Consider the following 15,972-nt stretch of genomic DNA (forward strand, 5'->3'; position numbering starts at 1 on the left):
TCAGTGTGACTTAGCAAATTGTAGAAGCTACGACTCAGTGGGCCAATTGAGCGTCGCATAGATACAGGTGGCACCTTGAATGGACGCCTGCGAGACGCCGTCACGTGTCTCACTCCACTGATTTTACTGGTTCATCGGGATTCGTAGAATCCGCCGTGTGGCGTGTGACTGCTTACACTGAGAAGTGGAGGACGCGGCGGCGCGTGGCGCGGCTACGTCGCGGCGTTTCCCCACGGCCACAGCCGCGGCCGGAATGCTGGCGCGCCGGCTGGACGCGACACCGAGGCGCCCATTGTCCGGGCTTCTCGGGCTTCGTGCATGACGCTCTGTGCTCCCCTTGCCCCTTGTTTACTCATGTGGGGTGTTCACGTTGTTATGGTTGAAGGCACAGGTACTCAGAGTGAGGTAATGATTGCTTCTAAAACAAAAAGAATAAATATATTTATTAACCAACCTTTTACAATTTAATTCTAAAACACTTCTTATCGCTTAAAGGCCTTTGAAACATATCGCGATGATTCAAGCCCGTACTGAAATTTTACAACGGTATAGCAGACGGCAAGATTGATCAGGAGGCCTGTGAAGTGCACTACGGCGTTGAATGAATAGTTGTTAACCGAGCGACAGAGAATCTGTCTCGAACCGATGGTTACAGAAACGCCGCGGGTTCGATGATTATGTAAAATAAATTGTAATATTTCTTGTGAATGTTCGACTAAATGAGTAGAGAAACCGTTCGTCATATTTTAAATACCACGCAACTTCAGCTTCCCGAAAGTGCTGCTAATTTCCGGGAACTAAATGCTCTAAATAATGCTAAATATTGTATTTACAAACACCGCCCAGTTCAGTTTTGATATGAGCGGACATCGTGCCCGCGTAAGGTGTTGTGGTCGCAAAGCTGTGACACTTCATGTCGTGTAAGCACGCACACTTAAAGGGGTCATGGAAGCGCCTGTGACATTTTATTTTCCGATTGGAATAAGCTTCAGACAGTGTTGACAAAGTCATAACCTGTACTGACGCTTGTGTGCCGAACAAATCACCTGAATAGACCCCGCTAGTATTCCTACCCTGGCGACACCTCAAAAAGGCGGGAAGACAGATTTTCCGCGACGTTCAAGCGTAACATCAGGGTATATGCTCGCTCGTAAAGGCCGCCTTACACATCTGCGTTCCAAGCTACAGGAAAGACTAAAGCGACAGGAACGACAAGACACCGGGACAACCGTAACACATGATTGCTCGATAAAGCTGCTCATTGCATTATTTGTCACGCTTTGTAGTGCGAACAGAATCGTCCCGATGCCATGTCGTTCGGGTCGTTTCTGTCGTTTCTGTTGCTCGGAACGCAGATGTGTGAACCGGGCTTGAGGTAATAGACCGCCAGTTTCGCTACGCCTCCTCTGGCGCAATGCATTGCGGGAACTGTAGTCTCTCCGCACGAGGGTCAACGCCACTGTAGGCTTGCGCGTGTCGATCACGAGCCGTCTCATGCACTACCGCAGCCTCCTGTGAAGTACAGCTACGGCCTGCGTCACGCACGCTCCAGACAGTTGGTGATATTGGTCTTTCGGTCAAAGCGAACGGCGAGTTCTCGTTTTCTTTCTTTGTCGGGAGGAGTTTACAGATATTTCGTTTTCATGGTTGATAACAATAAACTATCGATATGTCGGGCCTGAAATGTTCACTACAGCACACACGGATGAGCACTGTTGAATACTATACAAATAGAATTACGCTTCCAGCGAGAGCTTGAGCACGCAGATTCGGTCTGCTGCCCAAATGGCGAAGAATACGACGTAGACGATAGATCTTGGCCAGCTCCGACTCTGCAAGCTACAACAGTGTTAATACCTCGTTCATCGACTCTTAAAGACTACTGAAACCGGCGGGTTAACCTCTACGTCACTACTATTTTCGGAACTTTTGCCAGGCGAGAATGCAAAACATCAGTTTTGGTATTTCGCGTGCGTCACTGAGCACAAAATAAGCCTTACGTGATTCTATAAAAAAGGAGCGGTATACTAGGCCACCACTGCGTCGAGAAACATTCCTTTTAGAAAAAGTTTCGAACGATTAAGCATCTCGCGAGTTTCGAGTGTGCACGCAGCCAAAAGCACCACAGAAAGCAACAATTACGTCCGACCGTCTCGCTGCCGAGCGCCCAGCCTCAGCTTCACCCAGGGCGATCTCCCCTTACGTAAACAAACATCCGCTACACAGGCCGAGCACGCGCCCAAACTGCCAAACGTATCCAAAAGGCCGCCACGCCGTACGTACCACTCCAGCAATGTAAGCGCACAGCGCACTGGATACACCTGGCGCTCTTCACCTGCGCCCTGTTCGTAGGTGACACCGCAGTGCGTTGCGAACACGCGAAGAACGCGAGAGGTCAAGAAGCAAACGCCGTGTCGGTGAAAGAGAGAGAAATAGAAATGTCGTCAAGACGTCCGAGTAAAAAAAGTAGTGTCGACAAAATATCGCAAGCTCTGTCGAGCATCGAATGTCGAAGAAACGATCTGCATGCCGGTGAAACATCGCAGTGTCGATGAAACGATATGTTCATGAAACCTTGCTCGATGAACTGATTGCCCATTATAAAACTGCGCACCAAGAATGACGCGGCTTGCCACATGAAAGGGGGCGCGCCCTACGTGATCGAGAGCACGACAGAGAGACACACGGGTACGACCCCAAACCCCCAAACCACTCCAAAACAAACCAAGCAAAGCCATGCTACACCAATCCAAACAAAACCATTTCAAAGTTGGCTGCAGGTATCAAGAAAATAAATGCTGACAGTACAAAAAAGGCCGAGAGGACTGAAAAACAATACCGTCCGATGATCCCTTAGATCGCCGCCTACTCTGACAAGCACGGTCGATCAACAAAAGCAGAAGCAACTCGAGTGAACAAGAAAACTCGACCTCCGCGGCCTCTGCTCATAAAATAGCACACGATTGACGGACACCACTGCCAACAAGGATCATGGTGAGATTTCAAACCAGAGGTACGTCAAGTGAAACCAGCTTACTTAATATCAACGCCCTCCCAAAACAGAAAAAAAAAAATGGTCGATGCATATGTTTACTATATGTATATGCTGCATAAACTTCCGTAGAAATACGTGTGGGTGGCGCAAAAAAAGAAAAGAAACAGGGGTGATAAATCTAATAATCGTTCATTTGTGCACAAATAAGGCGAGGTATGCACAGCGAGGCGATGCTCTAATAACTGTTACGTTGTCTGCGTAACCTGTCGGAAGGCGCGTTTGTGTTTTTCCGCCGCTCTTGTCAGCCAGGCGAATGTTCAACACACCCACTTTCGTCAGCTTGCATTTAGTTTCTTTCGTAATTAATCCAGGTTAAGGAAATTTGGTAGAAATGTGCGGAGCATAAACATAAACATTGCACGTTTCGTTCAAATAAAATAAGCGGTTCAGAAGTTTATTCTTTGGGGGTAGTTTCCCCACCGCACGACTCACGTGAAAACAAACAAACGGCTTGCGAGAAAAAAGCACACGAAGAAAGTAACTTGTAAGCGTGATGACCTGTGAGTGTGATGAGCGTGAGGACCTGTGTGAGTGTGAGGACTGTGAGGAGCTGTGAGTGTGATGACCTGTGAGTGTAAGGACCTTGAGGACCTGGTGAGTGTGATAACCGTGATGATCTGTGAGCGTGACGACCGTGATGATAACGGTGAGCGAGTTTTGCTTTCGCGTTGAACCGTGAGGGTGAGTCCGGCTGCTGACAATATTTTGGATAAATCGGGATTGTGAGTGGGCGTGAGTTCTGATTGCGGAAAAAATGGTGATCGTGAGTTTGAGTGAGGACAGCTTAAAATGACGACCTATGATTGAGGCTCGTCCTGTGATTGGCCGAAATCAGCGTAGTCCGCTCCTCCTCTCGTTTGACTGTAATTTTTTTTTTATTTCGTGTATTTTTTTATTTAGCAGCAACGAAAATTTTGTTTTCTGACAGAACGAATTACTACTATAAAAAAGAAACAATATATCAGTCCACGGGTGCGCAAAGGGAAAAGTCCAAAGAGCCGAGAGGTGTGTAACTTTAAAAGCGTTTCGTGTGGTATCAACATAAGATCGTGTTGTTGTTGGTTTTGTTTTCTGTTGAGAAAAACAAAACTGGGAAATCATTGTGTTTCGTCCGGTTTGTCGCGATATTCTTGGTTCCAGGCGTGAAGGTAGCAGCGGAAACTGTTCTAGGTTGACGCCCGCAGCTTCCGGTACCCCTCCGCGTTCATGTCAAAAAGCTTCTGTCGGACCTCGTCTAGCACGCCGCGATCTTCCCTGCATATCCATCCAGATTTTCATCCCAGACAGTTTTGCGCCTTGTACTGAAACACCGGCACACGCCCCTGCGCGAGCCCAAAACTGCGTTTCTTTCACGTCGAGCCTCCTTGAGCAGGACCACACTTGTGTCATGTCTTGGGTTAGCAAAGCTGATTGAACTCAGCGTTCAGTCTCTCACAGCGTTCTGTCTCACTCGGCGCGCTACAGCGACACGCAACGATTAGTGATCTTCGTAATAGGATAGCTCTGCTCACAACGCGATTGGCAATGAACGGTGTCGACAAGAAATAAGGTTCCTACACACAGCGGCGTTTGAATGTGTCTGAATTCGCTTTATTCACAAAGTTTTAAATTTCTGAGATACCTAGTTTTATTTTGCAAAAAGCAAAACCCGTTTTATTTTCTACAACTAACTTTGTATTTTAAATTTACCCATGACTCCTTCAAATGAGACAGCATTTCCTTGGATTTACTTCTTGCTCATTTTACGTTTTTGTCACGTGATGAAGACGTTGGGTTACAATAGCGACGAAATATGCTGACACGTGAGAGAAGATACGCGATAACCAGAAAGCTATCCTGCGCAACTGAAACAAAGGCTTGATGTGTCACATACTGTTGTGTATTGCGTGGCAATTGATAAATAAAATTTATTTTCCCCGATTGATCTGATACAATTTCCTGCAGTGCTCTCGCTCTTCATTGGTTTGTAGCACGACAGATATCGAACCTGGACTAATGACTGCCGCGAAGAATCTTTTAAATTCTAGTAAAATAAAGAAAAAACACCCGTTAGGTCAAGCCTCCGTATTTTGTTTTTCGTGTTAGTTTTGCAGGTAAAGCTAAATGAAGTTCATAAAAAGTTCTAATAGGCATTTTATTGTAAAATATATTGTAAATGCATATATTTATTGTGACTAGTTTCTCATATAACACTCAATCCGAAAGGCAAAAAGAAACGCTTTCATTTATACTTCTTCAGAGGCATGAATATTTGAGACAGCAATTTTCGACCTTGTAACTGTTTAAGAGACCTCGCTGTCAATATTTTTGCAGTTTCCGAACCAGCACCGCTGAAAAAGAAGGAACGATTTTAATCTCAGATTTCTCAAATTTGTCGTGGCGAGACACCGAGGAATGTTAGCCACCGTCAATTTATGCTTGGTACGCTATTCTAAGCAACACGCAGAAGTTTTAACGTAGGACCTTTTTATCATGCGTACTGGTCTCGTTTTGGTTTTTGGAGCAAAAAATACATTAAAAACCCTCTTGAAAATTCTCATTTGTATGAGAAATTTCTGTGTCCAATAAACACATATGAATCATACAAGATATATAAGAACATATAAGAACCGTATAAGAACCATATAAGAGCTATATAAGAACTATATAAGATATATGAGAACATACAAGCATCATATAAGGAACTAGTGGGAAGTTTCTTATAAGTTTCTTATGGGGTCCTTATATATCTTATATATTTCTCATGTAGTTCTCATATAATACTTATATGGTTCTTATATGCTCTTATATGTACCTATATATCTTGTATGATTCATATGTGTTTATTGAACACAAGAAATTTCTCATACAAATGATTTTTTTTACTAGGGAATAAGCATTCAGCAAAAATCGGACAAGGTTACCAAGCAGATATGTCTGAATACATATAGTTGTAGTACATTTATGTATACATGTGCGAACAACTTAAGACAAAACAAGCACACACGTATACGCACTATCTACTGACATAGAAAAAGCGTAGGTTTGAGCTGTTTGTAATTTGTGGTAAACTCTCCGTATTTGTTTTCCGTCCGGTTATAATGTGTGTGCGAGCAACATGTGACATGCCGAAGGGGTTTGGTTGCTTTCAGCGAGCCATTAGATACCACAGCTCTAATTAAGTTGAGCTTCACGTCAAAGAGTGGTTGGTAATTAACACCAGACTAAGAATGCTTGAAATGGGTAAGCGGCGCTTGGTCAATCTGCTGTCTTTTTTATCTTCTACGCAGTTCGAAAGACTGCTCTTGCTGGCGATCCTCTCTGTTCAATGTGAAATCGGCGATAGACAGAACTGGGCAGTGTCGCGTTACACATATATCCCGATAGTATCTTAGAGAAACTGTCCAGTATCTGTATCTTTCTTTCAAGCTACATGTGAAATATGAATTTGTATCCCATTTCAAAAAAAAAAAAAACGTCAATGTACCGCTTGTATTACAAAACTGTGAGAGGCTTAGTTATCTCGTTACCTTCGATGCCAAATTTTAACTGTTCGAGTTTTACCATAAATTGAAAAACCATATTTTTGGTGAACTCGCCCCATAACCCTTTTAAAAACTGGTTCGGAGAAAAGTAGATTTTAAAAATTGCACAATAAGCTCCGCTCACGAACTCCTTTACTGTTTCCACAATGCCAGAGGGAACTCCAGTGAAGAGGAGAGTGGGGAAAAGGAAACCTCTAATTATCGAGAGTAGAGGAGCTTATTTTCCTCTGATGGTGCAACAAAGAGAAGTTCAGCTTTTTTTGTCCAATCTATCCACCCTGGGTGACTCAGGTGTACCTGGTAGGACAATATGAGAAGCACCATCACAGCTAAACCGGGTTTAAGAAAAATGTATTTTGTCGAGCATGGTATTTGGCATCTAGTCCCAATAGGGGTCGCTGGGGGCGACATTATATTTTTTTCACCATAAAGGATGGCAGACTCCATGAATGTAGCAATCATGGCCTTTTTGAAAACAAATTCAGAAAGACTAAAAGAACAGGCTGTGCACAACTGAAGACTCATTGGAGCCGGATATTACTTGCACCTCTAAAGAGTCGAGCTAACTAAAAATATATATAACATTAATTGTATAATTGTTGTTAATTGTTCGCTAGGAGATGATATACTGGTAAGCCGTTCTTGAAGCACACATAGAGTCCCTGTCAGTTGAAACATCACAGGGTGTGGACCATTGTGGTCTCAATTCTGAGAGCGTGATCGGCTCTTCGACGTTCTTATCCACTGATGCCGAGATCTTATGCGCTACCGAGCAATGGTAAAATGTTCAGCACCTGGCACCTATTGCGTTTTTTTTTCTAAATTGCTGGTGCTCTAGCTACTCTAGCTGACAAGTTCTCTTTTCTGCACTCATCAGAAACACCCATACCCCCTAGTTCCTTGATAACTTAAAGAAAAAGTATTTTGTGATATCCTACCTCTCCATTATCTCCGCATGGGTAGCCAAATGGAGCGAAGTGGGTTTTTTCCTTTATTTGGTAGTAACCGTTTTTGGTGGACATATTATTATGGCACGTTATGACGCAGTTCTTCATCCTCTGAAAATATTTGTAGCAAGAAGGTAGTTAACTTCCAGTATACGCTGTGGGACAAAAGTTTGATGGTTTTCAATATTAATTTAGATATCAAATTGTGTAGAACATACGGGCACATAACCAGAGACACTACAGGAAATGTCTAATGGTCTCCGAAAGCGATGGCTTTTTCAATTGCGATAGACGGTCAGCGAATATGGAGGTGTTGACGTATTTTATGCCTATGGGCCTGTATGATCCCTAACTTGGTGAAAACATTAAACTTTAGTCGTACTTGAATTAATTTTAATGGAAGATAATGGGTTGTGCAGTATCTTTTATTTCCGTTGCATATTTAGCTATTGTACGTCCGTTTGTGTCTAGGTTTCATATCCAATGGTCTAGTCCTTATATATGCAAGGCCTAAGAGGCATTTGAGGTAATGTGAATAAACAAATTTAAAACAAGTCTTTGGTTTTTTCTTACAAGAACAAAAATCGAGATTTTACTTTTCCAACCATAAAGAACGTAGCTCTATGGGTGCCTGCGCTGTGATGTATGTTCATGACACAGCAGAGACATAATGGGCATTACTCGAAAGGCGGCATTTCTTGTTGGAAACGTGTGTATTAAAACACGACCAAAAGGTAGCCAAACAGAACCAAAAAAAGATGCCGTTCACGAAACAAAGGAATTACAAATGTGCAGGCTTCTAAAAAGCGCGGAGTTTGCTGGGCGCGAATACGTTTTCAGTGAGGGCATCAACCATATAAGCAGCACGCCTTTCCTCTTCGCCTCCACGCTATCGTCACCCCCTCTTCATTGTTGTCGGAAGATTGGCAATTGACAACAACAGTGGGGTCTTAACGACAGCCAGCAGAGCGTGTGAGTCCGGATCCACGTGATGAGCACCCTTCAAGCCTCTCTCCAAAAACCCAAGTCGTCGATAGCATTTCCCCCAGCGGAAAAAAAAAAAACAACGTCCGCAAGCGGACCGGAACGGAAGAAATCATTAATTTTCTGCGACAGCAAATGCTGAGGCTGTACAAATCGTGTCCTGTTTGGACAGGCCTTCAACATGCTGCGCGCATTGCCGAGAGGTAGGGGAGCGGATTTCAGGGAGAGGAAAGGTATACAAAGGGGAAGGGGAGTGATGCTCACTGCCGATGAGTATTGCTGGGGGTCAATGCGTCGACAGAACATCTCCGGTGTGAAGAAACGGTCCACAACCTCCTTGTTGACGTTAAAAAAGTCATAGTTGGATTGTGTTTCCCAGCATTTCTCTCCGTGTAGCCTGCAAATAAACAAGAATCAATCATATATGTTTAAAAGTAACAATATATCGAAATCTGGGTGTGTGCAATGGGAGAAATACGGATGTTTTTATGATAATGCAATTAATCCAAAGGTGCAAGCGAGCTGCACTAAAATGATGAAAGTATCCTCTGAAGAAGAGGAACAACGGGGACAAAGGACAAACATAAATCTCCAAACACAGCTAGGTGACTGGTGCGCGACAGAAAATATCCACCCGGTCCTGGTATCGAATCAGGGACCTCTCTATTTCCTATGGAGCACTCTACCAACTGATTTAATGAGGAGTTAGGCTTTAGTAGATCAAACGGGTTTTATCAGCTGCCGCCGGTCGAACACCAACAAGCCTAATGAAAAAGAACATATAAGAACCGTAAAAATAACTAAATAAGATATAAAAGAACAAATAGGAAACTTTTCACAAGTTTCTTATATTTCTTATGTAGTTTTTATATATTTTGTATGATTCATATGTGTTTATTGGACGCAAAAAATCCTCATACAAATAAGATTTTTCAATACGGAAGGGTAAATGGCCTGGATATTAAGGTAATGATAATAATAAAATTAATGGAAAGGTGCCAGCGAGCCGGAAAAGAATGATGAAAATAATCGCTGTAGAAAAAGAACCAGCTGGGACAAAGGACAAACACAAATCTCAACACAGCTAAGAGAAATAATTGTGTTTAGAGATATGCATTTGTCCTTTGTCCCCCTGGTTCTTCTCCAGGGAATATTTTCATAACGAATGTTTTCCTGATTCATGAGATTAGATTAATAATTTAACATATAATATTTTAATGAACACACACGAAGAAAAAGAGAAAAGTATCCATTTACTAGCATAAGGCAGCCGAAATACTAATGGCTCTTTAATTGGAATGATTATCCAAAATGCATGCCTACGAAAATTCTAAGGGCCCTGTCACACTGAGGCAACACGAAGGCAACAGCAACAAAACACGTTGTCCAACAATCGTGCAACTTTTTGCTCCCTCTTATGTTGTCCGACAACCCTGTCACATCGCGGCAACAGTAGCACAACATGGATGACAACGAAAAGTTACCTTGTACCTTGATATCACATCTTTCGTGGACAAAAACAGAAGCAACTTGTGCTGGACAACGTGTGCTGCTCTGATGACTGGCTGGGTGAATTTCGGGCCGACAAGAAGAAAACACAGATAGCTTTAAGGGTGGAGCTAGTTTTCTAGGAAGCTCATTTTCGTATGAGCTTACTGAAATAAAGGCTTGAAAAACGTTATTCAACAATATTTAAGGCTGTCGTGCAGCTAAAATAAATTCATGAATGTTTTTACTGGATAATTTTGGCAAATGCTTGTCGAATGGTCACAGCTGCGGGCGTGAACGTTCAGACTGGTGTTGAAACTGTAACTACCGAGAGACCAGCTCACGTTACTGCTAGTGAAATAAAATGGCATGTCTATACTCGCCTGCTGATAAAGTATTATAAAAATAACGCAAGAAAGCAAAGGTCAAAAAATAAAAGCATTGAAACGACCGCTATGATAATGATTCTTGATTTCATTACATTTCATTTCGTTTATTATACCCTTAAGGGGTTAAAGTAAGTGGTCAGAGAATCTCTGAAACCAGAGGGTTCTTGGATGATTACAATATTATCGGGAAGGGAGTTCCATTCGTATGTAGCCAACTGTAATGGGGATAATTTAAGAAGGTTTGTTCGTGGGGTGACCAAATGAAGTTTTTGCGAATCGTCAGTGCGCACGGAACTTTGTGGTGCATCCCCCCGGCAATACAGTTCTCTCTTCTAAGGGCAGTGGTAGTACAAAGTATGGAATGATACAAGCGCTGAGATTTTCTTTCTGCGTGCAAGAGTTTTTAGTCCCAGTTTTTCCTTTAGTGAGGTGATGCTTGTGCGCGTGTAGTTTTTAAGAATGACGCGTGTTACTCTATTTTGCACTGATTCTAGTTTTTGTGTCTAATAAAACTGATGTGGTTTTCATATTAATGAAGCGCAATGAAGTCCAGATCGAATGAGGGCGGCATTTGCTACAATCTTTGTTTCCCAGTTGGCCATGTGAAGATTTCGACTTAGAAAACCGAAACTTTAATTGGCTTTTACATTTATGTGATTGAAGTGGGCTTCCCAAGACAAGTGTGATGTGAAATGTACCCTAAGATATTTATATGTATGCAACTGTTCAAGAGCCCCATCGAAGAGGGTGTGTGTTTAACTCTGCTGGACTTCGCTTAGTACCAAAATTTTGACATTTTGTTTTTGCAAATATTTATCTTCATTTGCCACATTACACACCATGTTTGATTTGTAATTAAGTCGTTCTGAAGTTCAATACAATCACGAATGCTAGATGGTTTTCTATAAATCACACAATCATCGGCATAAAAACGAATGGTGGACTGGATAGTAGCGGACAAGTCGTTTACGTACAAAAGGAAAAATAGTGGGCCCAGCACGGTTCCCCGTGGTACTGCTGACTTTACTTTCCAATGACATTAGGATTCGCGTTCCTATATCGGCACTTTTAATTTCCTCGTATAGGCTATATCGTTGTCAGCGAATGAAGAACCTCTTCATTAAATAAAGTGTAGAAAATACTTCAGGTGTCAAGTTTTCTAACCACAGTCACTAGTTGATGTCATCCCGTGGCAATTTCCGGCCAGTCGAACGCTCTAGCACATTAAATAGTCACATTTCCAGCGACGCCTCGCCACACGCGAACGAATATGAACAATCAAGATGGCGGAGTGTTCCAAGCTTTGGGCCATTCGGCAGCGCGGTGCGATAGGGTGGTCGGACAACAAATCGCCCAACACGGATTCCGGGCGACAGCAACATGTTGCCCTGCTGCTATTGTTTCCGCGATGTGAGACGGTCACCGGAAACGCGTCTTTCTCGTGTTGCCGAATAGAGTTGTCCGACTGTTGCCTCAGTGTGAACGGGCCTTAAGGGCGTCGAATCATTAACGTTGTAATGTTTCTTTCAGTTCAGTTCGTTTACACTAAACAACCGACGGACGTACAAGGACTCAAAAAGAAAAATTATTTGTCACGTTTAATGGATTCAGCTACCTTTTGGTAGACGCTTTGATGTTTGTTAAAATCGGTATAATGAGCATAATTTGTTTATATCGAAAATAACAGCACTACCACACTACTATAAATTTTCGTTGTGAACTTGCAGCCTCGTTGCCACTTCTGTGACAGGTAAGCTGCAAGTTCCTTTCAACTATCACGGACAGCTTAAAGAACATACACTCTCAAGAAAAAAAGGGTGTAAAAGGGTGTACCGTTACACCCTTTGTCCCATGTAATACACCCCAAAACTTCAATTCGACGTACCCCGCCCTACAGTTGAACAGCCAGCCCCAAATATTACGAGGGGCTTGACAGCCGTGTGGTATAACTTATTAAAATAGCCAATGTACGTTTTAACGACCGCAGAAAAAGTATCGGGGTTTCCTTTCCCTACTGTACAAACAAGGTGTTTTCTTTATGCTTTCTTTGATACATAGTTTAGCTATTTATAAAGTTGTACCACGCGGCTATCAAGCCCCTCGTAAAATTTCGGGCCGTCTGTTTGACTGTAGGGTGCTGTACGTTGAATTGAAATTTGGGGGTGTGTTATAACTTATATGGGACAAAGCGTGTAACGATACACCCTTTTACACCCTTATTCCTTGAGAGTGTGGTGCGCGTATTATGTTAACGCTTTCAGCGTCGTCATTCGTTTGGCGGATTCAGCTACCTTTTAAGTGAACTACGATTTAAGTAACTACGATTGTAAGTAACATCCCCGTCAACTGGCAAACGATACATTCAAAATAAGGGTGAAATAATAGCATAGAAAATGTCACGGGTCAAAAGAAGAATAAAGGTTCGATAATGCCAGCGCCCAAGAAAGTTCAAGCAAATACTTACTTTAAAACAAATTGCATCTGCACCTCACTAGATTCGAAAACGCGAAAGGCGGTCCACTAGGCCCTGCAGGTTTCATGATGCATTTCTCTGGTAACTTGCAGGCAACAGCACCAGCAGGATTCGGGATATGCCCCAAGGGACCACTTCCATCGTGCGTGCTCCCGAGCCTGCGAAAGTATTGTTCATGTAAAGAAAACCATCTAATGCTCAACACTATAATCAGGGACAGATTAAGAACCGCAAAGCAAGGCTTATTACGGTCACGCTTCTTATCGGCGCTTATCGCATTGTCCGTAGCAATGGTAAAATGCATGCGATTCACTAACGGTGACTAAAAATCTCATCCCGGGTGACACGCTGAGCACGTGTGTTTAGAAGGGAAGCGACAAGATAGTTACAAATGCCCAATTTCGTGGGCTATTGTTTCGAATGTATAGTACAGAGCAGGTTCTTCCTCGGAAAGTGCCACATTCAAGCCTTTTACGCAAACCATTCCGGGAGCGGCGACACCTGGAAATAATAATCCATCTGTTGCTTACCAAATACGTTCAATAACGCATTTATCATTTTGTATCTTGAATGCCAAGGAAACAAGCCGAATCTAGAAGTTAGGCGGTGTGCTTAAAGGGAGAATTTGGTTTCAGAAAGATGCAAGCAAAACAAACACGCAAACAAACATCTACAGTTCATTTTTTCAGCTCAAAGATACATTACGAATAACTAAACGCTCAGTCTTTGGCCAGATGTAGCGCTCGGCGCTCGAACCTGATGCCAAAGTTTTAGAAATTCCTGACTCAAAGGTTATGAAAGTTTTAGGGAATTCACAATAAGACGGTGGCAGTCGAAGAACTCCAGCAACACATGAAAAGGAGTGACGTCAGCTACCGAAAACGGGACTCATTTTGCCAGTGTAAAATTAAAAGAAATCGCTTTTAATTTTTGAATCTGCAAACAGTGAGTTTTAAAACTTTGGCATCAGGTTGTACCGTTAGAGGGCACTAAGCGTTGGGCAACGCGTAGGCTGTCTTGTCATGAAAAACACTATTTTTTGAGGACACAGGTGCACTTGTGGCCTTATAGTTTTACGTAGAATAAAAATGTACAGTCATAATTTGTTGTTGATTTTCGCGTTTGGTGTTGTAGAAATCTCACCACGAATATAAGTAAAATTTTCAAGAGATATTCGCTGAATGTGATTTTTATGATCATCTGACGACAACCCTTCTCGTCAAATTTTCTTTGTGAATTAAGTGGCCAAAATGTGGTTTAAAAACATTTTGAACTTGACTTTCTCCAACTGCTACAAAGCAAACAATGTGAATTTCATTCAGTAAAGGCCATCTTCTGTGAAAACGGCTACCAACTACAGAAATCTATGATCACATGCAAACTTGTGTAATTCACGTAAAGTGGCTGCAGCTGTCTTCCGAGGACTTCATCTGACTGGCACTCTATAGAGAGGCTTCTTGTGTCTGAACACGCTCAGAGTGCCATTGTTCACTGTGTTACAACAGACATTGTAGTGATTTAACAATCTGTGCACTAACCATATTTATCACTGTCGGCAACTGCTAAGAACAATTACAATCCCTGTGGTTGCACAGGTTATGACATTTTGAGGTGAAGACGAGTATAGCATGTGCTGCAAATACATTTGAGCCCCATAACTGAACAGAAGCATCCAGATTAACACTCTAATCATGTCGGCATGTGCGACGAGGCCTCACTGTTTATTGAAAACTTTAAATGCAGCCTTTTCAAGTATAGTATTTATGCTGCCATCTTTGCCAGATATAGTCGCGTGTTCTACCGAGTACCTCTTAGCAGCAGGCTGCAACTGCTACTTTCCGATCAAGTAGTCGGTAATCATCAGGTAAGAGGTTAATACATGAACATTTGTCTAAAATTACCAAAGTGAGAAGCTGCAACTCGATATAAGTTTCGGTTTCACAAAATGTGCAGACAAATAATTTGTTCTGCAAAACATGTCTGAAAGTCTTGGGCAAAAGCAAATGAGCTTCTTACCTGTAGTCCCGGCACCGCCGGTGCCCCGCAACCCTCCACGGCATCGGGGCCGACAATGGAAATTATCCTTCCGGCCCCGCCAGGTGCTGCGCCTCCGCCCGTCCCTCTGAAGGAAAACGTAGCAATATGAGTTTTTATTTTTTTTTCTTGGTCGAAACTATAGATTGAATTAAATTTTACAGACGTAGCATACTCATCTCCCTTGGCGGTTTATTTGCAATGCTAACCTCAGTCTCCAGACCATAAATGTGACACTTGTCATGTGCAATTGTTATCCTCTAACACCGCGGAATACGTCATATTCGCAAGCCATGCATCCAATATCAAAAGTCGGGAACACTCACCCGCTGTTTCTGCGGAACTCATCGGCCTTCTTTTTGGCGGCCCGCACCCTGCAGGTCCAATAGTGTTGCCACCTCCTCCTGTTTTTGATGGCAGGTCCGATGGCGTTGAGCTCGGCGACGAGCTCATCTCAGAGCTGATCTTTTTCCATCTGCATGACTGCGGGCGTGAGATCAGCGGCTCCCAGAGCGATTTGGGGATGTTGTTCCATAAAAGTCAATAGTACCTTGCGCTGGGCTGCCGACACTTGCGGATCTAATCTTGACATCTTTGCTGTTGGCTCCATCTTTGCCGCCAATCGTTGCAGACGACTTAACACTCCGAGTGAATGTGGCATTCATTATTTTATCGCAGATCACTGCAAACAACACAAATTTTTAAGTTTTTATTTACTGCAAATCGATTAGATTCACGTCGCGAGCGCTCCATGGGGGCCGCCATGGCCCCCATGGAGCGCTCTCGGAAACTTGTAAGAGGTGCCCGTGCCCCTTCTCGGTACCCGCCACTCGCCACATCAATGATGATGCCGGTGTGGGCCAGGAAATCCCGTCCCAGATTGATGGGCACGTTCAGCCCGGCCAAATGGAAGAGCCCCTGTCTCTGCGCGCGTTGATTCCAATGTACCACGAGACGCACTGCTCCCCTCAAGGTCGTCGACCCACAAGCCATCTGGAAAGTGGTCTCCCCATGCGTCACCCGAATGGACTTCTGTTGGAGATGCCCCAGGACCTCGTCCCCAATTAGCGACGCACTA

This window comes from Ixodes scapularis, unplaced genomic scaffold (assembly GCF_016920785.2).
Source record: "Ixodes scapularis isolate PalLabHiFi unplaced genomic scaffold, ASM1692078v2 PGA_scaffold6__148_contigs__length_123643588, whole genome shotgun sequence".
Classification (NCBI taxonomy): domain Eukaryota; kingdom Metazoa; phylum Arthropoda; class Arachnida; order Ixodida; family Ixodidae; genus Ixodes; species Ixodes scapularis.